The sequence below is a fragment of the Sturnira hondurensis genome, unplaced genomic scaffold, assembly GCF_014824575.4.
Source record: "Sturnira hondurensis isolate 20B ecotype Veracruz unplaced genomic scaffold, ASM1482457v3 Scaffold0012984, whole genome shotgun sequence".
Lineage (NCBI taxonomy): Eukaryota > Metazoa > Chordata > Mammalia > Chiroptera > Phyllostomidae > Sturnira > Sturnira hondurensis.
Window position 1 is genome coordinate 241,517 of NW_028085615.1, and position 24,938 is coordinate 266,454.

Consider the following 24,938-nt stretch of genomic DNA (forward strand, 5'->3'; position numbering starts at 1 on the left):
TGATATTGACCATCTCTTCATATACCTGATGGCTGTTTGTATGTCTTCTTTGGACAAGTGTCTGTTCAAGGTGTTTGCCCATTTTTAACTTGGATTGTTTGTCTTTGTTGTTGTTGTTGAATTGGAGGAACTCTTTATATATTCTGGGCATTTGCCTCTTATCAGCTACGTGGCTTGCACACATTTCCTCCCACTCTTTTCATCCTGTGGTTTCCTTTGCTGTGTGGTTTTTAAGTTTGATGTAGCCCACTTTTTCGTTTTGTTTCTGCTGCCTTTTAAATGATGGAGTTAGCTTTCGTTTGTGGCAGAAGGCAAGGGCCCTCCATCCTACCTGTCTGGGGTCATCGTTTCCCCGCCCCATTTGCTGAAGGGATGACCTTCTGTGTGGCCAGCTGTCAACCCGAGGTCTCCCTGCAGACGTGCCACTAAAACTTTAGGCCCCTCAGGGCCAAAACGCACGTCCTGCCCTCCTCCCAGCCGCCGGGCGAACCTCTTGAGGCTGGCCCTGCATCAGATCTTTTCTCCTCTCTGGACACACCCATTTGCAGGGTGATCGGGTGTGGTGGGGTGGGGGGTGGGGGGTGGGAGCAGGAAGCCCTCTGGCTCTAGGAGGGGAAGAGGTGCAGCCAGCCATCCCTGTCCTCTAGGCTCTCGCCAGGCCGTGAAGCCCACGCTCAAACCAGCAGGGCCGCTAGCCCTGGGCTGAGGTGGGACGTGGCAGGAAGGGACCCACGGGTTGGAGAGTCAGCCAGGCCCTTCCTGTCCCGGAAAGCTAAAGCGGTACCGTGGCTTCCCAAAGGTCATTACCAGGAACGAATGCAGAGTTTTCCATCTGAGTAACTCAAGCCAGATGAAGACATTTGCCTTCAGAGAGGTGGCTCTCCTGGGTGGCAGGTGGGGCAGAGGGCCAATGAGGACGGGGGAAGCCGTGTGGACAGCTGCCCAGCCCCCAGGGCCTTGAGGAAAAGTGGCGCGCAGGCCGAAGTGGGGCCGAGGCTGGGGCATCGCCGAGCGCCTGGGGGCTGCAGGCCTGCAGGCTGGACGGACTCCCGCCTGGAGGGCCCATGTGGGGACACAGAGTGAGGCTGCTGCTCCTGAGGCCCCAGGGCCAGTCGGAAGCGGATTCTGAAGCCTTCTATGCGACCACCTCACAAACCGACCACTGGTCCACCTTCTGAGTGTTCAACCACCTCTGGGACGTTCCATGTGGATGCAGTGTGTCCAAACCCAATCTCACGGGCAGGCTGCCCACCCGCTCGCCTGCAGGGCTCCCGGGTTGACCCAGTGCACACATCTCCGGCACCCACATAGCCAAGCCAGAAACCACCCTCTGCCAATGGGAGAGCAACCCACCCTCCGCTTCATCTTGCCCTCTCCCGTTTCTCCTTTCCTCCGCGGCTGGCTTTTCCCCCTCCTCACAGAAGGTGGCCCCCTGAAGTGTGCAGCCTGCATGTCCGGCAGCTCTAGGTCCCCAGCTGCCTGTGTGGGGCAGAACCCGATGACGTTAGTTTAGGAAAAGGAAGGAGGGAGGGAGGGAAGGAATGGAGGGGTAAGGAGACATACGGTCTCTCCATACTATTTCCTGGCATTCTCTCTAACTGCTGTCAAATCAAATAAGAACCAGAGCTTGGAAGAGGCATAGGACCACCTGGTTGGATGGGCACAGGCCATTGAGACAGGGACACTTTCTGGCTTCCTTTTTCCCCCGGGACAGGAAGACAGAGACAGCAAGGCCAGCCCTGCTCGGCCAAGCGAGGTCCTGGGAGTGGGCTGCACCTCAGCAGCTCTGCGGCTCGGGCCTGGGCCCAGACGCCGACCGAGCCGTCAGCGGTGCCCTGTGCTGACCTCCAGCCTGCAGCGAGGCCAATCTGGGGGTTTCCTGCACCCCTACTCTCTGTTGGCCCATGGGCATAGAATCAGGACGCAGATGTGCATGGGCTGGGAATGTGATTTCTCAGAGAAACCCTGAGGTTTCGGGCGCAGCTGGGTTCGGCCAGGGCCCCCACTCACGCTAAATGGCTCTGACGCCGGTGACAGCCATCTGCACGTTAAATCGCCCCAGGGAGGAGGATGGTTTCCATAAGCTCTGTGTGAAGCCAGACCAGATGGAACCATTGCTAACTCATAAAAATCTCATCCTTTGCCCTGGCTGGGTGGCTCAGTGGGTTGGAGCCTTGTCCTCCACACCAAGGGGTTTCCGTGTGGATCCGGTCAGGGCACAAGCCTGGGTTGCACCAACGGGAGGCAACCGATTGATGTCTCTCTCTCTCTCTCTCCCCCTCTGCTCCTCTTTCTCTAAAATCAATAAACACATCCTCGGGCGAGGTTTAAAAAAGAAATCCTTCCTCTGGTTGGGCTGGAAAACTCATGCCAACTGACCAGCTCCAAAGAGGGGACCCCGAACCCCTACAGGCTTCATCAGATGTCTCCCCCAGCAACTCCTGCCCATCACTCTCTGCTCACAACCCTGGGCCCCTGCACCCCAGCCGGGCTGGGCTGGGCGCCACCAGCCTAGGCCCCTCCCCCACCCTCAGCCCTCAGCCTTGCCCCCACCCCTCCCTCCTGCCAGCCCCGAAAGACAGGGGCTTTTGTACAATTTACCTAATTGAACCTATGCATGGCACTGGGAATGCTTTAATTCCTGTCCACTCACTTCTACTTAAACATTGGGGAAACTGAGGCTCAAAGAAGTCAAGGAATGCCCCACGACACAATAGCCAAAAGGTGTCAGCCACTTAAAACTCCACTGATGGGTGAATGGCTAAGTGAAACACGGCACACACACACAACGGGATGTTACTCAACTTCGAGAAGGAAGGGAGTTCTGTCACACGCTAGAGCACGGACGAGCCCTGAGGACACTACCCGGGTGAAAGAGCCAGTCACGACTGGACCAACACCGGGCGGGTCCACTGAGAGAAGGCGCATGCGCGGTCGGACACATGGAGACAGACGGGATCAGGGGCGGGGCCCGGGGTTGGGGGGCGGGGGACGTGCAGTTGGGGCTGACCTGGGACAGAATTTCAGCTTTTCGAGTGCAGAAGAGTCTAGGGACAGGATGGTGGTGGTGGATGACCGACTATGTGAGTGTACTGAAAGCCACCAGACCAGACACTTAAAAATGGCAAATACAAGTTATGTACGTTTTACCACAATTAAAAAAACAAACAAACAGAAATGATCCCAAGATTCTCAGCTACTGAGGGCTGGAGGGAGACTGTGGACTCAGGTCTGCTGGATGGAGACCACAGTGGTGCTGCTGGCAGCCTGGCCCGTGGACGGTGGCGTCCCCAAGGCCACACAGCGAGGAGGTGGCAGCATTGGGATGGAACCAGGTCTGTGTGACCTTAGGGCCGCTCCTCTGAACTCCATGGCCACTGTAACCAAGGCCAAGGATGTGTCCACGGCTTCCCTTGGCTTTAAGACCTGGACCATCTGACCCCCTCTCCAGAACTCCGGGAGGGGAGTTGGGGTCATGTGGTTCACACGCTCCAGACCTTCAGCCTGGAGCTCCCGGGGGCCGCCTGGGGTCCGGGGGCATTGTGGGGGTGCAGCTGAGCAGAGAAGTCAGGGGAGGGGTCCCAGGATTTGAGCTTGCAAGACCAGACCGTTAAAACATCTTTCTCAAATGCAAGTTAAACCACAATGAGAATATCACCTATTGGAATGGCTGTCATCAATAAATCAATACAAATCAATAAACGAGTGTTGGTGAAGGGGTGGAGAAAGGGGAACCCTCACGAACTGCTGGTGGGATTGTAAATTGGTGCAGCCACTATGGAAAACAGTGTGGAGGTTCCTCAAAAAATTAGAAATAGAGCTACCACACGACCCAGCAATTCCGTTTATCTAAAGAAACCCAAAACACTGAAAAGATATACACATCCCTACGCTATCGCAGCGTTTTATTTACAACAGCCAAGATGTGGAAGCAGCCCAAGTGCCCATCGATAGATAAATGGGTAAAGAGTATATAGTACATGTACGCAATGGAATATTACTCAGCCACAGAAAAGAAGGAAATCTTGCCATTTGGGACAACGCGTTTGGACCTAGACAGCATTATGCTAAGTCAAATAAGTCAGAGAAAGACAAATATCACTTGATTTCACTTATATGTGGAATCTAAAAAACAAAGCAGAAACAAACTCACAGAGAATGAACAGAGGGTTGTTGGATGGGGGGTGATCGGGGGGTGAAAAAGGTGAAGGGATTAAGAAATGCAGCTCGGCAGTTACAGAACAGTCAGGGGGATGCCAAGCACAGCGCAGGGAACACAGTCAATAGTCCTGTCATAACCGTGTGTGGTGCCCGGTGGGCACTCGACTTACCTCAGTGATTGCTCCATAAGTTATATAAATGTCTAACCACTATGAAGTATGGCTGAAGCTAATACGAGGTCTATCCAGAAAAACTCCAGCCATTGTTAATACAACAAGAAAGGTTTGCACAACATCGATGCCACCTGGCAGCCGAAGAGTGGACAGGAATGCACATGTGTGAACAATGATGACTTCACTGTACTAGACAGTGGGGGAGGTAGGTGCTACTGAGTGAGCGTGTGTGGCTGTCACATTCACAGTGACTGAGCGACTAGAGTGACGAATCTGCATCACATTTTGCATTAAGCTTGAACATTCCTCTGTGGAAACTATTCGGATGATTCAGAAGGCCGCAGCTCTGGGCGACTGGTGACTGGCAGCCTCATCACAACAACGTGCCCACTCACGCATCACATCTCGTGCAGAGTTTTTTGACTAAATATCAAATCACCCAGGTGACTCAGCCCCACTACGGCCCAGATTTGGTGCCCTTCAACTTCTGGCTTTTCCCCAAACTAAAATCACCTTGGAGAGGGAAGAGATTTCAGACTGCTGATGAGATTCAGGAAAATACGGTGGGGCAGCTGATGGCGGTTGGAGAACTGTGTGAGGTCCCCTGGTACCTACTTTGGAGAGGACTGAGCTGTCCTCATCCTGTGTACAATGTTGTATCTTCCTCAAGAAATGTCTCCATTTTTCACAGTATGTGGCTGGATACTCTCTGGACAGATCTCTTGTACATTGTATATCAACTGTAATTGAAAAAAATTAACAAAATCTATCCAGATAGTTTTGTTTTACAAGTTTCAGACAACTTTGAGGCTGGAAATGCCCGACTGGGCAGAGGCGTGACCTCCCTGCTCGTTGGCAGCTGGCCTGATGAAGCCCTCTGTCCCTCAGAGTGGGAGTCAGGTCCTGGGCACGCCTCTGCGAGGGCCCAGGGGACATGGCGCTCCTGGGGGGGTCACTGGCTCCCCAAGAGGCTGGCCAGCTGGTGGGGTGCTTGGGCTGGGCCAGCTCTGTGAGCCGTGCCAGCCTCTGGAAATGAAAGCCACAGCCCCTTGTTCAGCCAGTACAGCTCGTTTCCCAGGGGTTTACAGCCCCACTGGCTCATCTCCATCACCCAGCTCACTGCCGGGCGCCGGAAGGCACTGAGCCCGGTGCTGGCTGGCAGGTCTCACAGCATTCAGAAGAGCAACACACAGCTGCTGGCTTGTAGAGCAAGTGTTCATTTGGAAAGGACGGCTGTCCAGGAGGTGACAGATCCCCCCCACCCGCCCCAATGACCAGACCTGGGGAGCCTGCTTGCACAGCCTGTCATTCGGTGGCCAAACGAACAGAACCCACAGTGGGGAGGGTGTGGAGGGGGAGCTGGAGGACGGCCCAGCACCACACTCACGGGGCTATCGATTATGGCACTGACAGTCCCTCCAGAGGGGCTGACAGCAGCGGGGGGCACGCAGCCCCCGACGCTGTTGGAGAAAACGAGAGTTCGGCGGCTCCGTTTGCGGGGTGTTTACTTTATGGGGGGCAGTAACCTCGATTCCATGGTATTATCTCATACCTTTCTCTGTCAAACCTACGAGGAAGGCTACTATTATTCTCTCCGTGTTGTAGATGGAGACACAGCGGTGAGCTGACCCTCCGACGTCAGACAGCCGCAGCGGGCAGGGCTGTGCAGGGAGAGGCTTAGCGTGGGCTTGTGCGCCCCGCCGCCTGCCTCCCGTCCCGGAACTGCTTATGGAAGGCCAGTGGTTACCTAGTCCATGATTTTATAACCACTTCTGGGCATTTATTAAAAGATTTTGTTTTATTTTTAGAGAGAGGGGAAGGCAGAGAAACATCAATGTGAGAAACACCCATCAGTTGCCCCCAGTACGCACCCCACCAGGGGACAGAGCCCACAATCTAAGCATGTACCCTGATGGGGAATCGAACCGGTGACCTTTTGCTTTGCAGGACAACGATGAACCCCCTGAGTCACACCCGTCAAGGCTATTTTTTAAAAATAACCCAGGGACCGCACAAAATGGAAGGGGCTCAGAGACGGCTCTCAGAGTCTGTGAATGCTCCGCTCGCACCGGAGGCCCCAGTGAGCGGAGCCGCTCTTCACCTGCCCTCCTCACCGCCCCCCTCCCCGAAACACCTGCACTCTCCAGCTGGGTCCTGGTGGAGGGGGCGAGGCAGGGTGGGCGGTTTCAGGGTCAGGGTGGAGCGCTTTCCTTGGGGGTGTGCCAGGGCTTCTAGGTCTCAGAGTGGGGACTTCACGGGACAGCTTGAGGGGTCCCTCTGAGTGACTTGTGAAAGTATGTGGGTATGGCCTAGGACCACCCACTTCTTGGGCTTGGCCAGGCCCCTCCCCATGGCCCCTGGCCCAGGCCATTGAAGGGAGGGCTGGGCACATCAGTGAAGAGTGAAAAGCCCCTCAGAGGGACAAGGGACCAATGCCCTTCCCTTCCATGGAGATCAAGGTTGAGGGAACCCCTCTGCGGGATGAAGAGGCCCTGATCCGCCAGCTGGCCTGCCTGGAACGGGGGAGGAGGCAGGACCCCAGAAAAGGGAGTGGGGCTCTCCTGGGCTCTCAGTGGGTGGCGGCTGAGTCAGGTTGACCTGAGTGTGGGAGGAGCTGGTGCCCAGGCTGACGCAGGCACTGCGCACGGAGAACTGTGTGTCCCCCGCAGGCGGGAGCCCAGGCCGCTGGTACCTGCGCGGGTGGTGGGTACACGGGGGGGCACAGGCTGCGTGCAAGGGGCTGCAGGGCAGTTGGTGGTGGATGCTGGGGGAGACTCTTGGGGGCTCTGCCCTGCCCAGATCTGTGCTGGTTGTATCAGCCTTTCCTTAGAGCCCATGAGCTCCTGGGACCCTGTTTCCCGTTGGAAAGCTGGCCCCTCAAGCCCGCACGGGCACAGCACGCCCCATGACACCAGGATCCTTGGCTGTCTGCCGGCTCCAGGGCCTTAATCACCCACACATGGCCAGCATATCCCCTGAGCTGGACCAAGGCCGGGATTTATGGCTGTCAGAGAATGAAAGGCTTTCCATTTTTTGTTTTAGTTTTTCTAACGTACAAGCTCTTCGTGTGAGCTTTGATTTTCACTAGAATCTCTCGTAACCTGAAGGACAAAAGCCCCGCCCAGCCCCACTGAGACGGTCCCAGACAGGGCAGGTGAGGCCTGGCAGCTGGAAGCCCTGGAGCACGGCCAGCAGGGTGGAATGTGCATTTAGGAAGGACACTCGGGGACAGCTGGACGCTCAGCATGCCCACCCGTCCCAGGGCCACCTGACCCTGTGCGCCTGGACCTTGGACTCCTGGCTCCTCAGCACAGGACAGCAGATTTCTCTCCTGAGGGACAGGCACGTAGGCCCTGCAGGGCGGAGGGTGTTTGAACTTACGAATCCAGGCAGTATGGGAGTGGGTGGGCACTGGGCTGGCTGACCACCCCAGGGTGCTCAGGACTGAGGGGTTCCCTGGACTGAAACTGGAACACTCCCAGGCAAACAAGGCTTGGCCACTACTTCCACAGCGAGCAGCCCGTGAGGAAGGACAGCGCCACCTGGCCCCAGGTTGCCCCTGCTTCCCCTCCCCCACCCCCAGCTCCTCCTGCTCCTCAGCCTGCCAGGCCCCGCCTACCCTACCTCCGGGCCTCTTCGCTCACTCACTGTCCCTGTGGCCCTGGGGCTCTCCATGCGCTGACCTTGGGCTCAAGTGCCCTGCTCTCAGGCCCTCTCGGTCACATTTTCCTGTATGACTTTCTTCCAGCCACTTACCTCTATCAAAATTACCTCGTTTATTTATCTTAGTTGCTTTTTAGTGTGTAGGGTTGCTCTCTCCTCACCAGAATGTGAGCTCCCTGAGAAGGGAGTCCCTGCCTGCTGACATGACACTCAGGCTGGCGCTGAACCTGGGTCTGGGCTCCAGCCCTCTCCATGCTGGTGGGGGCGGAGCCCCAAGGCGCTGGGACCCCTCGGAGGCCCAGGAAGGGCACAGGGCTCCTCTGAGTTTGGAGGAGGGAGAGGAAAGTGGGTGTGCTGCAAGACGCGGGCCTGCCCTGCCCCCCCCCNCCCCCCCCCCCCCCCCCCGACCCTCGCAGTGGGCCTGTGTGGCGGGATGCAGTGTCGCCTGTCGCAGAGGGGGAGGGGCGGCCCTAGGTGAGTGGCCCTGCCACCTGGGCTGCCCAGCTGCCGCGTGGCAGGACTCTGAGGTCTTCGGAGGAGGCCCCAGCCCGCGCACCCTCCGTGGAGGAGCACTGAGGCTGAGCAGCGAGGCCCAGGGGCAGCCCCGCTCCTGACATGCTGGCCTCTGGGTCCCTGGCCTCAGGGTCCCCAGTGGGACTGACTCTACTCTCAGGAGCCTAGAGGGAGTCATTGTTCGTTTTTCTTGACCCCTGGGGCCATTGCCGAGAGCCACGGGGCGCCCCTGGGGACTCGAAGCTGTCCAGGGCTGGGTCTGAGCTCCCGGCCCTAGTCTGTCTGCCCAGGCGGCTGCTGACTGGGTGACCTGCATCTGCCCACTCCCCTGCCCCTGGTAGCAGGCACTCCAGTCCTGCAGCCCTGCCGCTGAGCACTTGCAGGGCCTGGGGTCCCCTGTGCCCTGAGTGGGGACTACCCTTAGCTGGCCCTGGGGAGCGGCCCAAGTTCGTCCTCAGGCCTGGAGGGTCAGCCACTGCACCCACTGGGTTTGGGGCAGAATTATGAGCAGTTTCACCGAGATACAAGTCACATGCCACACCACTTACCTACTGTTTTTTTGGTGTATTACATTTTCTACAGTGATTTTTAAAAAAGTTGTGGAATTTCTGAGAGCACAGTCAGTGGCATTATGTGCACTCACACTGTTGCGCAGCCATCACCGCCACCTGTCCCCGAAACTCTCTCTGTCCTGCAAACGGAAGCTCTGAGCCCATTAAACACCAACTCTGCAGCCCCGGCCCTTGGCCTGGCAGTCACACTCCTCCTCCCGGTCTGTGGGAATCATGGAGTCTGTCTTTGGGGTGGCACATGGCATTGCCTGAGTGGGGAGGCTCTGGTGGGCTGGGCAGCTGCAGGGCTGGGGAAGGGGGGCAAGTCAGCCTTGTGCAGCCCTCAGGATCCCCGAGAGCCACTTGGCCACTAGGGCTCCTGCCTGTGGTGACAGTGGGGACTGCCCGGGACCATCTCCAATCTATTCAGATGCCACAGTCTGGCCAGAGATGCCTGGGTGCCCCTGAACTTGTGTGGCCCTTTCTTTCCATCCCTAGGTCCTGTGCCACCCCAGCTGGGGGGAGGGGGACTGGCCTGACTCTGCAGGGTGCTTGCTGGGCGGGGTGGCAAGAGCACACTGCGGGGAAAGCGGGAGCCCCGGCTGAGAGTGGCCCCTGTGGTGGGCCCGGGGCGGGTGGGTAGGCCCCAGGCCAGGCCCCTACCATGGCAGGGCCCTTCCAGAGCTGGACGGCTGCTGCAGGATGCTAGGACGGTGGCCCCTGTGGGCGGGCCTGAGAGTGCGGCTTTGTGCTGGGGCTGTTCAGCTGTCTGTCCACTTATTCTGCTCACGCCCCTGCCAGGAGCGACCGAGTGAAAGAGGCTCGGGGAGAAGGGCATTGCCCTGGCTCACTGTGGCCTGCGGCGGGACAGGGACTCAAACCCAGCTGTGTCCCCTTCCAAAGCACTTGTTCTGTTTTTTCAAAACAAAAACAATGGGGGCTGCCTGGCTTCTATCTAGTCGTCTGGCCAAAGACTCCTGGGCATCCCCAGACACACAGGCAGCTGCTTTCCCACCCTGGGTCCAGCAGGGTTCTACGGGGGAGGGCCGGGGTTAGTCCCCAAAGTGCTGGGGGGTGCTCCGCCCCCCCCTTTCAGATCCGGTGGGGCTGAGTGCCCAGAGGATTTGCATTTTTATCACGTTCCCAGGGGATGGGTTGCTGCTGCTGGTCTGGGGAGCACGCTTGCAACCAGTTGGCTTCCTTTCTCTCTTTTTCAAATTATTTTCTTTCTTATAAAGTATGTCAAGCCTCCTGTCCTTTACTTGGTGCCAGTTGCCTGTGTATTGGGGGGAGGAGGCTGGAGCCCAGCTCTGAGTTAACAATACCCAGGACCACACTTCCCAGCTCACAAACCCCCAGCAGCTCTTCCTGCTGCGGTTGCACCAGGACCAGGCCACATCCCTCCTCACATCATTCCCACTCGACTCTCTGTCTCACTCTATTGAGGAGGACACTGCACCCAGAGAGGGCAAGTCCCTAGCTGGAGGTCACACAGCAGCCAGTAGCAAGGCCGAAATTTGGCCCATGGTGGACTGGTGCCAGAGTTGACATTCTGGGCTGCAGGCTGTTCTGCCTCAGGATTGGGTGAGGTGGGACAGAGACCACCGGTTACAACCCAAACCCTTATTCCCTGTCTGTCCCATTCCTCCCTCTGGAACCCCCATCCCTGTGAGCAGCAGCACTGCCCCCTGCTGGCCAACTCCCAGGAGTGGGCGGGTCCCCCTGCCCCCACTGACCAGCACAGGCCTGGAAATGCGTGTCTGACCTTGCTGGGCCCTGCCCTGGAGTTCTGTGCGGGGGACTGCGACCTGTGAATGAGCCCTCGACTCAAGTGCTGTTGTCCCCGCTTCACGGGCGTGGAGCTGCAGCACCGAGACGACTCCCCCCACGTCACAGAGTTAGGGAGAGAAAGAACGGTCCCCTCTATCCCCACCAGGTCCAGAAACAGCATATCCCCACAGACCGATGGTCACAGCTTCCCCACTCCTGGGCTCCCCAACCTCTCGGCCACAGACGGGTACCAGTCCGGGCTTGTCAGGAACCTGGCTGCACAGGGGAGCTGGAATGCGATGCCCTTGAGTCATCCCCAAACCATCCCTGCTGCCCTCAGTCTGGGAAAATCGTCTTCCAGACGATCGGTCCCTGGTGCCAAAAAGGCTGGGGACTGCTGCTTTAAGGCCACACACAAGTTCCTCACTGTCCAGGGAACACAGTCTGAGCTCCGAGGCCAGGGCCCTTCCAGGCTGACCCAGACTTCCCTCTCTGGTGGCTCTGCCCACCCGTTATGTGTCATTATGCCTCACTCCTGGCCCACCTTTTGCCAGAACACCTGGCCCAGGACACACTGCAGCCCCTGGTGGTGTTGCTCACATGACCAATGCCCTTTCTCCCATTTCTTAACAGAAAAACTCCTACTCCTCCTTGAAGATGCAGCTGAGACATGAACCCTCCTCTGGGAAGTCCTCCTGGATGCCTACTCTTGGGCCATGTTTATTTGCAATAGTACTTGTGCGCTGGGGTGGAGCCGTGTGCCCCTCAGTGAGCCCCACAAGGCAGCCAGTCCACCTTGGTCCTTCAACCGCCTGGCCCTGGCCAACCCACACTGAGGGGAATGGCCACCAGTGACCATACCGAGAGGCTCTGGATTCGGGGGTGTCTGTCGGTGGCTGTGTCTGGGTTTGCTCATTACTGGGCCCTGGGAAAGGAGAAGATGGGATCTTTTCTCCTTCATGCCTACTCCCCTCCACCCGCTGGGCTGGGAAAATGCCAGTTTACGAACCAAGGGCAGGCAGCCTTGGTCTTCCTAGCCAGGGCTGTCGGAAAGCCCTGGGGGCAGACCTTGGCCGGGTGAACTGCTCTTAACCGTTCTCCGGGGAGCACTCTGAGACCCAGATAATTAGCTGCATGTGTGTGGGAGACAGGCCTGGTTTATTTCCCAAGAATTTATGAGAAGGGGGAGTTCCCCGCCGACCTCGGTCTCAGGAAAGGCCCCTTCCTGGAACCCTCGCCAGCAGGGGAGCACGTGGGCCCAAGGCGAGCCCGCCTGACAGCCCGCACTGCCATGTGTTTCTCGTCTCGCACGCGTGTTAGCGCTCGCCTTGGGGAGTGCGTGTGTTTCTGAAGGTCCCCAAACACAGCTCCAGCCGGGGCGCGTATAATTTACCCTTCATGAGGGCCGTCACTGCTCTCTCCAAACACAGTTGGGAGTGGGTTCAAAGTTTATTTAGAGAAAAACGTATTTTTAATAGACAGACAGAGAGTGTTGGTGGATTCTTTCTCCCAAGCCTCCCTCCCTGGGACCTTGGGAACGACGCCTTCAGCTCCCAGACACGGTCACCCTTAGAGGGGACCGTGGACGTGTGGACGGGGTCGTCTGCCCGCTCAGCCACTTCGGCGGGCCAGCCTCTGCTTTTTTGCCCGTTGGGCTGTTTCCCCTTCACTGCACCTGCTCTTTCTCCTCCTTCTCCTCCTGCACTCTCGCCTCCTCGCACGCATCCGTCCACTTACCCTGCAGCAGAAAAACTACTCGGCACAGAGTTTTGGGTGCAGGAATGACTTTGTTCACCCAGGTACTCGGTTATGTATCTCTGTACATTTGTCCTCCCAGTCATCCACCTAGTAGGTTATCGATCTTTTTTCATTCATCCTTTAATTGTCCATCTGTCCAACGTGGACCCATTCTGTGCCACGCGTGGGGGATGCGCAGATGAGTACATCTGGCTCTTGCCCTTGAGTGGCTCACAGGGAGCTGGGAGGTGACATGCGAACAGCCAATTATGACGGAGCGTGGGAACCGACCATGGGGAGATGTCTAGGAGCTGTGGGGGCGGGGAAGGAACGTGGGTGCTTGGGAAGGGTTCCCCCACAGAAGGGGAGCTGGGGCCGGCTACAGATGAAAACCTCGCCTTCCTTGTCTCCAGGGCCAGTGCAGCAGCCTGGGGTGAGCGCGAGTCAGCGGCCACTCCGAGGCTTGCAAGTCCACCTGTGCCTTGCAGACCTTTCTGTCAGAAACAACCTTCCAGCCTGGGACTGCTCACAGAGGTCACCCTCTTTGTGGTCCTTACGGCAATCCTGTGTCTCCCTTCTGCAGAGGTGGACACTGGGGCTCACGAGGCGGAGGGACAGCGAGGGAGCGGCAGAGCCTACACGACGGGGTTCCAGAACTGGTGGTCAGTCCACGTGGCCTGCTGCTGCTGTGGTCCGGTGAGGGGCCCGCAGGACAGCACCAGCTGCCGGGCTATCTGTTCCCACTATGAAGGCTTCCAGGGCCCAGTCGCATGGGGGCAGGGTTCTCCCTGCTGCCACGCGTCCAAGAGCTAACCAGGCACCCCTGGCGGATGAGCCGTGACCCCTCTCTGGGAAGTGGAGCGCGGAGGACTCCGAGAAGCCCTGCCATTCCAGGGCCTCTTTTCTCCCCGCCCCGGGCCAAGCAGCTGAGTGCAAGGGACTGGTCTGCAGAGCAGGGGGCCACGGTGTGAAATCCCGAATTCCCGGCTGTGGCCAGGCCTTGGACTCTGGATTTTGCAGACAGTGGCCACGCTCCACTCCACGGAGAGATCCTGCAGCCGAGAGCCTCAGCGCCATGGTCCTTCCAAGACAGCATCTGGGGCCTCGAGGGACCGACCCTGCCACCTGGGTGAGGAGGTCGGGCGCCCCTGGGCAAGAGCCACTTTGTAATTGAGCCTTGACAGAAGTCTTTCATTTTATGTGGTGCGTGTTCCACTAATTTGTTTGAAGAAGCCCGACAACAAAGTAGCATGTGGTGAAGACACACAACTTTAATCAGCCCTAACCAGTGTTGGTGCTAGATGCTTATCTCTGTAGGCCCTGGGGTATATTACAAAGAGCCGGGTAGTTCAGGATGGGAGAGAAAGGTATGCATTTATCTTTACGACTCCAGAAACCTGAGCTCCAAGGGCAAAGAGGCCAGGAGAGGGGGCACCAGCGTCGACGTTAGGAAGTTGGGAGGCAGACACAGGGGGGATCGCCTGCTGTGCAGCAACGGACGGCCACAGTGCCAGCCGGCAGAGGGAAAAGCTCAGGAACAACCCAGCCGGCACCGAGAGCCCCCACAGCCCCAGAAACAACAGCACCGGGTACCGGAGGGGCTAGAGTCTAGACCAGGGGTCTCCAACGATGGCCTGTGGGCCAAACCCTGTCCACTGTTTATTTCTGTAAATAAAGTTTTATTAGAACATAGCCACCTCTATTCATTTACGGCTTGTCTGTGGCAGCTTTTGTGCTACAATGGGAGAGATGAGCAGTTCAAACAGAGAAGGCGTTTGTCCCCGACCTGGACCGTTGCCCTGTGTTAAGCTGGGGGGTTTATTTTCTGGGAGGGGGCAGTGGAGCCTCGCACTAGCAGGGTGCCAGAGGCACAGGTGAGGGACAACCGCCATCAAGAGAACTTTACGCGCAGAATGTGGGGGGGCCCCCAAGAGCGCTTCTTCCTCAACGTGGCTCCCAGGCCACAGGCTGCTGGACCTTTGCTTCCAGGCAGGGGACAGGAAGGCTTTTCCTGGGGACCCTGATGAGCACAGGAGACGTGGCCCAGCCAGCCACGCCCTGGGAAGCCACAGGGATCAGCCCTATCTGTGTCCAGGAGCTGCCAGTCTGCTTTCCACTCTGAAAAACGAGCCAACGGCACTGGGCCTTGGAGGGACCCTCTGACATGAAAGAGAGGGCAAAACCGGCGGAGAGAAGTACGGAGAGGACAAAGGCTTTCAGAAACAGAAGACTTAAAAAAAAACAACCCCCAAACAAAGCCCAAACCCACAATTACATGTTCAGAGAGAATGACGGATATTATATCCATGAAGCTAGATCAAGATGCTATTTAAAAGGGAATATTCAGAGAACATTTGCGCGAAATTTCTTGAAAATTAAAAACACGATAGCAAAAATGGAACTTTCATTAGAAACAGAGTTGTGAGGGAAAGATGGGTGAAGTCTCCAAGCAGGGAGGGCGGGATGAGCACATGCAGAACACTGGGAAAGGAGGTCGAGTTTGCCCAGGAAGTCGGGAGCAGTCCAGGAACCGTGCCCGTCCCCCACCCCCATAAGGAAACCTGCAGAGAGGGCCAGAGAAATTGGGAGGGGAAATCATTCAAGAGGTAATTGGAGAAATTTGAGTATCTTGAGATTTCTCTCTGTGAGTCCAGCTCAGCAAAAAGGCAGCTCGTGATGAAGTCTCTGAACACGGGTGTGAAGGAGGGGGTCCCGAAGGACCGGAGAGAGCAGAGCGGGTTCCGTGCAAAGGACTGAGAAAAAAGGAAGAATTTGTTTTTCCAACAGAGAATGCCTAAAACGAAAAAAAATCAAAGCTATGGGGTGTTCGTGTTATTTAGAGAAGACGATGATTAACGGCGGAACCCTGCGTCGGTCAGGTGCTGTGCCAGGGGCGGCGCGGGGGGCTCATGGTAGACGGGCACAGGCCTGCACCCCAATGGACTAGAGGGCCGGCAGGCACTGGTGTGCCAGCCGTGAGCCAGCTTACAAACTGGGCAGTGCTGTGCGGGCGACGTGCAGGGACCTCTGATGCATGTGACAGGCCAATACAACCTGGTCCGAAGGGCTCAGGTTTCCATGAGAAATGCAGGCTTGAGTGGAGGCCAGAGAGACGCCTGGAGCTGCCAGGGCAGAGAGGAGGGCATTTCCGGCAGGGGGACAGTGGGCACAAAGGCTGTCAGAGGGGTAGCAGGGCCTCAACCTTGCATCCCCATCCGGATCCCCTGAAGGGACCCCCCCAGCCGGTGGCTGGGCCTCCCCTGGGGTTTCTGATCCAGTGAGTTTCAGGCGGAGCTTTGGAATGTGGAATTCTGCCAGTTCCAGGCGATGCGGGTGCTCCTGGCCCAGAGCCGCACTTGGGGACCCACCGACCCAACTGTCTGCATAGCCTGGTCCTGCGGGGTTTGTGGTTCACCCTCCGTGCCAGCAGTCCTCAAACAGGAGGCTCGTCTGGGTATCTGTGGAGGCAGCACATTTCCCCGCCACCCGAGCTTCCTATTCCTTGGGCTGGCAGGGCCTGACAATGGCTATCGCCGTGGGGAGCCCCTGGAGGGCTGGGAGTGGGGGACAAGCAGGCACCTCTTGCAGTAATGCAGAAGCGAGAGGGCAGGCCTCACCCACCCAGGCAGGGGCCCAGAGGTGGACCAGGCAGGTTGGGTTTGTGAAGCGAACCCCGCAGGGCTGAAGGCAGCTCAAGGGCAGTGAAGCCCAAAGGGTGTGTGGGAACACGGCCAGCCGTCCCGGCAGCTCTGGCCTGGAGGGTCGGGGTCAGACTCAGGTTGTCCAGCCAACTAGCACTGTCAGCTCCTGGCCTCCCAGTCCTTTCGTCAGGCAGAAGGCCCTCCTCCAGATGGCCAGTCTCGGGTTTCAAGTGGCAGCTGGATTTTCTGCCCCTAGCCCCCTCAAAACTAGCCTGAAAGTTCACTGCCAAACTGAGTCCCAAGTGTTGGGAAACCATTCCCAGGAGAAAGCTGCCGCGTCTGGTTTCTTCTGCCGTGGTCAACTCAGCCAAGAGGGAACTGTGCTGTGTCTGACTTTAGGATCCACCCGAGTCAGCTTCTGTTCCTAGGACTACTGCACACAGCCTCAGTCCCAGCTGCGTCCCACCCACCAGCCCTGACCTTTGCAAGATCCAGGGTCCCTCTGCCAGCAGAGAGTGGGAAACCACAGACCCCACAGAGCCCTCGAGCCTCTCCTCCCCACTGGGTGAGGCCGCTGTTTCTCGGCCAGAACAAGAGCCAACAAAAGTCTTAAATGGCCCCACCCCCACACAGCCCTTAGGACCTGGGTCAGGCCTGGCCCTCGGGGTCCTTCCTCCCTGGGAAACCCCAGTACACCCACATTTGGCCTGAGGATGAAAACGGCTCAAAGGAAAGGTGGTCAGCAGCTGCCCACAGTCCCTCTGCCCGCATGACAGGGAGCCATCAGTGGAAAGTTCTGGAAATGAAGGGCTGCGCAGCTCTTCCTGGTTGGCGGGTCCCGGGTGTGCTTGCTGGGAGAGAGGTGGGTCCTGCAGGCTTCTCAGGGTCTCCGCCACCTAGTGGGGCTGCCCTCCCTGGGCGGGGAGTTCGGGAGCAGGGCTGGGAAACTCCTGCCTTCCTCACGTTTCCAAAGCACCCCGGTTTATGAAACACCGACACCCCCAAGCACGGTGCGTCCACGGGCGCTGAGTTCCAGTTTCCCCAGTCCTCGGCCCTCTCAGCCACGGTGGCACAGTCCCCCTTTGCTGTGTCACTCGGGCGCGTCCTCCGCCTCCAGCCTCCCTCTGCACGCCCACAAAGGTCCCCACCTCCCCAGACGACACCGGCCTGCCTCTCTGTCCCTCCCTAGGTAGGGACCTCATTTCACATCCCCCCACCCCAGGTCACCCCTCAGACCTCTTTCTGCCCCTCCCACGCCCCCACCCCACTTCAGAGGAGGCGGCTTTCTGCGCGCCACCTCCCATGGCGGCCCCTTCTCCTGCTCCTGCTCTCAGCCCCAGTGTCACCTCCTCTGGCCCTGCCTAACAGACCCGCACATTCCCCGCACCGCAGGAGGCGCTGCCTGGCCACGCCCTCATTCTGCGGAGCGGAAGTTCCTGGACAGGACAGATCTTGTTGTCGAGCTACTTTCCTAGCGCTTGGCAGACGTCGGAGCTCAGAAGTGTTTGTCCAACACGTGACACAAGAGGAGGCAAACCGCAGGGCTGTGACTCGCCCCAAGTCACAGGCCAGCAGAGGCCTGTCGGCCCGGGCCCTGGCCCAGCTGTCACGCTGCCCTCCCAGCGGCTCCCTTCCCTCTCTGGGGACTGGGGGCTCTGTGCGGCCAGGGCTGTCAGCATGGCCTCCTGCTTACCAGGAGCCTGGGAGGCAGACCTGCGGCTTCTGGGTTTGCCCTGCAGAGGCGGTGGTGATACAGAGGGATCTGACCGGGTCCCTGGGGAGGGGCGGGGAGACGCAGGGAGGGCAGCAGGGGCAGTTTGCCTAGAGGACGGTAAACACTCTAGGACAGAATTGGCTGAGAAGCTGAAAGTCACCAGAGCGCACTATGGGACTATGGACAAGAAGATTTGAAATAAAAGAAAGGCTCTCCCTTGGGTCGGGGTAGGTTTTCTCTGGCTCCGGGGCTGATGGAGCTGCAGCCGCCTGCATTTCCCAGTAGACAGTGTTTCGGATGGGAAGGAACACCCCGGCAGCCTGGGAGCTAGNTTTCACATCCCCTCACCCCAGGTCACCCCTCAGACCTCTTTCTGCCCCTCCCACGCCCCCACCCCACTTCAGAGGAGGCGGCTTTCTGCGCGCCACCTCCCATGGCGGCCCCGTCTCCTGCCCCTGCTCTCAGCCCCAGTGTCACCTCCCCTGGCCCTGCCTAACAGACCCGCACATTCCCCACACCGCAGGTGGCGCTGCCTGGCCACGCCCTCATCCTGCGGAGCGGAAGTTCCTGGACAGGACAGATCTTGTTGTCGAGCAACTTTCCTAGCGCTTGGCAGACGTCGGAGCTCAGAAGTGTTTGCCCAACACGTGACACAAGAGGAGGCAAACCGCAGGGCTGTGACTCGCCCCAAGTCACAGGCCAGCAGAGGCCTGTCGGCCGGGCCCTGGCCCAGCTGTCACGCTGCCCTCCCAGCGGCTCCCTTCCCTCGCTGGGGACTGGGGGCTCTGTGCGGCCAGGGCTGTCAGCATGGCCTCCTGCTTACCAGGAGCCTGGGAGGCAGACCTGCGGCTTCTGGGTTTGCCCTGCAGAGGCGGTGGTGATACAGAGGGATCTGACCGGGTCCCTGGGGAGGGGCGGGGAGACGCAGGGAGGGCAGCAGGGGCAGTTTGCCTAGAGGACGGTAAACACTCTAGGACAGAATTGGCTGAGAAGCTGAAAGTCACCAGAGCGCACTATGGGACTATGGACAAGAAGATTTGAAATAAAAGAAAGGCTCTCCCTTGGGTCGGGGTAGGTTTTCTCTGGCTCCGGGGCTGATGGAGCTGCAGCCGCCTGCATTTCCCAGTAGACAGTGTTTCGGATGGGAAGGAACACCCCGGCAGCCTGGGAGCTAGCTGGCCCGGCAGCGGGTGGCAGGGTTATTCTTCTTTGGGTGTCCTAGAGGGGAGGGGCTCTGAGCCAGAAGCCTGTCATTCTTCCAAAATTGTGTAGCTTTTGTACCTCGTGTTGTTCTAGTTTGTAAATTAACCCTAGAGAAATAAGATAATTAAAACAGGGGAATGCTAGGAGAACTCAGGTGTTAAAGAGTTTAGCCTTAATTGACATGTTTAAGTGACTAATGCTTGTGAAAAGCTGTTATTATAAAATTGTGTAGCTTTTGAATAAAGACTCCTTTATTACCAAACCTCTGCCTCTGGACTTTTGCTTAGAGGGCGGCGGCAGGCAGGGCGACCCCACTTGCTGTTTGGTAACAGTTGCAGGCCCTGGAAACCAGATCTCATAGTGCAGGAGTTGCCAGCAGAGGCGTGGAAGCCACACCGATCTGGGCTCACTCCCAGCTCTGCCGCTCCCTGGGCCACTGGCCCTGGGTGGGGGGCGGGGGTCGCCTCATCTCCCCGAGGCTCAGGTTCCTGGCCGGTGAGCCTTGGATCACGTGGCCCCAACTTCCCTGAGTGGCCCCGGGGCTTGTATAAAGCCTGGCATGTGGAACACCGAGCACAGGCCTGCAGCTGGTCACTTTGCAGCAGAAATGAAAGTGGCCACTCTGCTTGGCAGGGGCTGAGGCTCAGAGCTCACAACACAGCTTAAAGTCCCTGTTCTCATGGGCGCCCTGGCCACATGTCCCCGAGGCTCTGTACCCGCCCTGGGGATCAGTGATCCTCGGGGGGTGTGACTCTGAGAACAGAGACAGCCATGGGCAGGAGGGTGGGGCTCACACAGATGCCACAGGGCTCAGCGGTTGGACTCCTGCACTTGGCTTCTCCACTTCGGGCAGAGCCGGGACATCTGCCCTGTTTTTCATCTTTTAATCCCAGCTGTTATCAGCTGCTGGGAATTATTGGAGCCTGGTCTCCAAGCTGGCAGAGGCTTCTTCTATAATAAATTCCACCAAGAGAACAAAGAGTTCTGAAAGAGTGACACAGCTGTCCAGACTGACAGCCCGGGCGGCCAGCCAGCAGGGCCAGGCAGGGAGGGAGGCATGTGAACCGGCCAGAGGGTGGGCACAGCTGCCGGGAGGCTGACCAGTGGTGAGCCGGGGACCACTGTGGGCTGCGTGGGCTTGGGGGTTAGGGGCATCTTCTCTTCACTGCCTTTGTGTTGGAGACTTCGGAAGCCTCCCAGCGGTGTGAAGTTCCTGGTCCAAGACCCCAGATGTGAAGTGGAGAGCCTGGCTAGGCCTCCGCCTGGTGACTGCAGCCTGAGGGGTCACCGTGTCCTCTGTGGCTGCCCCTCTAAATCACCCTCTTCTTGTCTGGATGCTTTGCCATAGTGTGAACCCAACCTGCAGCACCGCCGACCAACTTTCCTGCTTTGTCCGGGCTGGGTGGGTGAGATTTACATCCCACCCATTAGGCACTTCCGCTTCAGAGCTGAGGAAAGGGCGGGCCCTTCTGCAGGTGGAGACCTGTGGCTCTGAGCCAGGAGCCCTGGGGCCTCCCCAGTCTGGCGGGGCTGCTGTCACTGGGCGGGTGGCTCAAAACCGTGGCTCCAGGGGCCACTCCTGAAGCTTTCTCCTCCTACGGCTTGGAATCCCTTAAGGAACTTTCCTTTTTCTTTCTTTTCCTTTCTTTTTTCTTAAACTAGCTGGACCGGATTCTGTTGTCTGCAACTATGACTCCTGACAAACTCCTTCAACAACCCCTTGGTGAGTTTTCCAACTCTCCTGCCTGCAGGCATAAGTGGTTAACATGACGGAGGAAACAGACTCAGCAAAAATTGCAAGGCGGCCCTCTTGATTGATTTTTTTAAAAACAGAGAGGTTGTTCTAAGAAGCCTTTCTTACCCGAGGCATGATTATTGGTTTCAGAGGGGGTAGGGGGGAGAGAGAAAGAAACATCGATGTGAAAGAAAAGCATCCATTGGTTGCCTCCCGAACAGGGATCAAACCTGCAACCCAGGCATGTGCCCTGACCAGAAATCAAACCATGACCTTTTGTTTACAAGATGACACTCCAACAAACTGAGACACACTGGCCAGAGCTAGGAAGCCTTTCTTTACTAGGAGAACAGACAGTGCAATCCACAGAGTAGGTGGTGACTGATGCTCAATGTCAGTCTAGAGAGACAATAAGGACTGGCGGGGACTGTGGCACACTAGACGGCATACGCTCCCCTGTGGTGACGTGCTTACCACAGACTGTTTCCAGATCTCTCCATTTTTCAAAAGAAGCCAGAAATTAGAATTTTTATGTGAAATGTCCCACATTTTTTATGGTTAAGTCAAATTTTAAAGACACGATGAAGGCCAAAGAATACCTGGAGCTCAACACCTTCAAGCCTGGTTTTGACCTGTGGGTTGCCTCTTTGTGAACACAGCCTACAGGATCAAGTTCAAGTCCTTTATTGTGGCATTTAAAGCCCTTTGCACAAATCCAGGCTCATTTCCTCCCTCCCCTGCCNACGCTCCCCTGTGGTGACGTGCTTACCACAGACTGTTTCCAGATCTCTCCATTTTTCAAAAGAAGCCAGAAATTAGAATTTTTATGTGAAATGTCCCACAGTTTTTATGGTTAAGTCAAATTTTAAAGACATGATGAAGGCCAAAGAATACCTGGAGCTCAACACCTTCAAGCCTGGTTTTGGCCTGTGGGTTGCCTCTTTGTGAACACAGCCTACAGGATCAAGTTCAAGTCCTTTATTGTGGCATTTAAAGCCCTTTGCACAAATCCAGGCTCATTTCCTCCCTCTCCTGCCCCACTCCGCACACACAGACCCCCTTGTCTATCCAGTCTGTGCCCCTGCCCAGCCACACCCTTTCCTATTACCCTACCTGGCAAAAATGCCTTCAAGTCCTCTAAGATCACTCCCATGATCAAGCCCTTTATGAGATTCCCTGTGTCCTGGACCTGGGCATCAGCCTTGGGGTTCTCATAGTGCCCTCTGTGGCCTTTCAAACTGATGCTCCTCCCCTGGTTGTTTTAAAATCCTCACCAAGGATAGATCCATAGATTCCAGAGAGAGGGGAAGGGAGGGAGAGAGGAAGAAATACCCATCGGTTGCCTCCCAAACACCCCTGACAAGGGACTGAACCCACAGCCCAGGCATGTGCCCTGATTAAGAATAGAACCCATGACCCTTCGGTATATGGGGCACTCCAAACAACTGAGCCGCCTGGCCAGGGCGCTGTCAGCCTAGTTTGTAACCCTCAGGGCCTCCGTGCCCCGAGTGGGGTGCCAGCAGGGCAGCTATCTTTGGAGAAAGCCTGGGTGGTGGGCAGGCCCCTGGGGGGTGGGCTGCTCCTGGGGTCTCAGAGGGTGCCCACCTGGCGCGATGGAGTGTGTGTGGGCCAGTTAGGGAATCTGCGTGGGGAAGGCAGGCTCTTCCTGCTTCTTCCTGCCGTGGTCACATGGGGGTCCCCAAACCTGAGTGGGAGTCTTGGGTAGCCCCAGAGCAGCTGGATTCACTGCCCCCCTCAAGGGAGCCCCTGGCCAACCCTCCTTCCAGAGCCTGGACACATCTGTGTACCTTCAGCAAGAGATTTTCCCTCTCATCTTAGGGGGGCAGCCTGTGGCCCTGTCCCTGGTCCTCCACCCCACACGCTGCAGGAGAGTTTGGGGCTCTCAGGCAGCAGGCTTGGCCAGCCCTGTCCCTTCCCTGTCTCCCTCTTTTGCTGCAAGTTCGCCTTCTGCCTGTTACCCCAGTGGGACGGTGATGCCTTCAGTCCACCCCACTCTAACCAGGCTCACCTCACCTTTATTAGGCTTCTACTATGTGCCTGGCAGAGTGCTGGTTGTGCCCGTCTCTCTGGGAAGACTCGCATGATTCCCGTGGGTGCCTCACCTGTTTCACAGAGAAACCAAGGCTCAGCGTGGCAAAGCCACTTACCCAGGGCATGTGTCTGACCCCATCCCCATGCCAATCCTGCCTTTTCCAAAAGACACAACGTCCGTGTGTAGGGCAGGATGGGAGAGCCATCAGGTGGTCCTGGCCAAGCTCTCCGAGCCCCGGCTGTAGAAATGAGCTGCCGCGAGCCCATGGGAACATGTCCATGCCAGTGCTTCAGAGAGAACCGCAGCCCAGGGCTCCCCACATGTGCGTGGACAGCCCCCTGGGGCCCCCCCTCAGCAGCTGCAGGGCCCCCTCCCTCACCTGGGGGACCTGGAGGGAGAGACACTGCCCCAGTGAAGTACTGTGGAGTCTTGTCACTTGCCTTCCTTTTGCGCAGACACAAAAAATCTAACAGATGACACGAACCAAGCACCTACTGTCTGCACACTCCATGCACTGTCTCCTGCTGTCCTGCCCGGTCTTAGGAGAGGGGACAGTCTTCCTCATTGTACAAACAAGGCGTTGGAGCCCAAAGAGGGGATCTTGAGGCCACAGACTCCGGAAGAGATGGCGCTGAGACCCACACCCAAGGCAGTGGACAAAAAAGCCTGTGTTTCCCCCCACACCCTGGGCCTGGCTCAGCCTGGGCACGCTCCCCACTTTCTGCATCCGGGGTGTGCTGGCCGCGCTCCGTCACCAGCCCTTCAGCCTGTGGTGTCTGGTTCTGGGCTTTGTCTTGCTCTGTGTGTGCTGGCAGGCTGCCAGGGGAAGGAAGCCGTCTGTCATACGAGTGGACCCCACTAAGAGAGGCTGAGGTGGGCGCTCTGAGGAGGGGGAGGTGGAGCTGGGATCTGGTACAGGCTGAGGTCTCAGTCTGTTCTGGCTGCTATAACAAAAATCCCCTAGACTGGGTGGCACATAAACAACAGACATTTATTGCACACAGTTCTGGAGCCTGGGAAGTTTCAGATCAAGGTGGCAGCAGACCACTTCCTGGTTCATACACAGTTGGGCCCTCAGAGGGAGGGGTGAGGGAGCTCTGTGGGTCCCTTTCGTAAGGGCACCAATTCTGTTCCTGAGGGCTCCATCCTCATGACCTAAGCACCCTCTGTCCCCTCTGTCAACACCATCGCGTGGGGCGGGGGGCGTTAAGATTTCAACATATGGATTTGGGGGGACGCAGACAATCAGTCTATAGCAGGTTGACACACATACCAGGTGTTCAGTAACCTCTAAAACAATCAACTGTCCCCCCAAAAGTGACACATAGAGTTAGCATAGAGCTCAGCAATTCCACTCCTAGACATCTGCCCAAAGGAACTGAAAAGAGTTCAAACTGCTGCTTGTATACCCGGGTTCACAGCAGCCAGGAGGAGGAAACACCCCGAGTGCCTGTCAGTGGGTGACTGGGCAAGAGGCGGCGCATGCATGCAGGGGACAGAATTCAGCTACAAAAGGAACGTCGTCCTGATGCGCGCTGTGACAGGCTTCACTTTGAAAATAGGAGGTGAAAGAAGCCAGACATGGCAGGCCACGTACTGAGTGATTCCACGGCCACGAAAGGCCCAGAACAGGCCAGTGCAGGGACAGAACGTGGTGGGCGGGGCCTAGCCGTGGGGAGGAGGCAGAGCGACCGCTGATAGGGGGCGGGGCTTCCTTTGGGGGTGCTGAAGTTTCTGAACTAGATGGGGCGACAGCTGCCTGACACGGTGACCACCGTGTGTAGTTAAATTTAATTGAATGCCATGGAATTGTTCGCTCCAAACTGGTTACTTCTGCGATAGGAGAATTTCACCTCATCGGTCACAGGGAGAGTCCGCTCTGCCAACAGGTCCTGGCCAGCACAGCCCCTCCTCTGTCCCGCCCTAGCGGTGCTTTGAAACGCAAACACGAATTAACGCAGGGGAACCCAGTTCTGGTAAGAGGAGAAACACAGTAGAAACAAGTGCGGCTATTGCGCAGCTGG

At 57.5% G+C, this 24,938-nt stretch overlaps 1 protein-coding gene across 5 annotated transcripts in view; it reads right to left on the bottom strand.

Annotated features, from left to right (window-relative positions):
• COL23A1 (collagen type XXIII alpha 1 chain) overlaps window positions 1–24,938 on the bottom strand; it is a 278,632-nt gene that overhangs the window by 58,939 nt on the left and 194,755 nt on the right. The gene's annotated exons all lie outside the window — the stretch shown is intronic.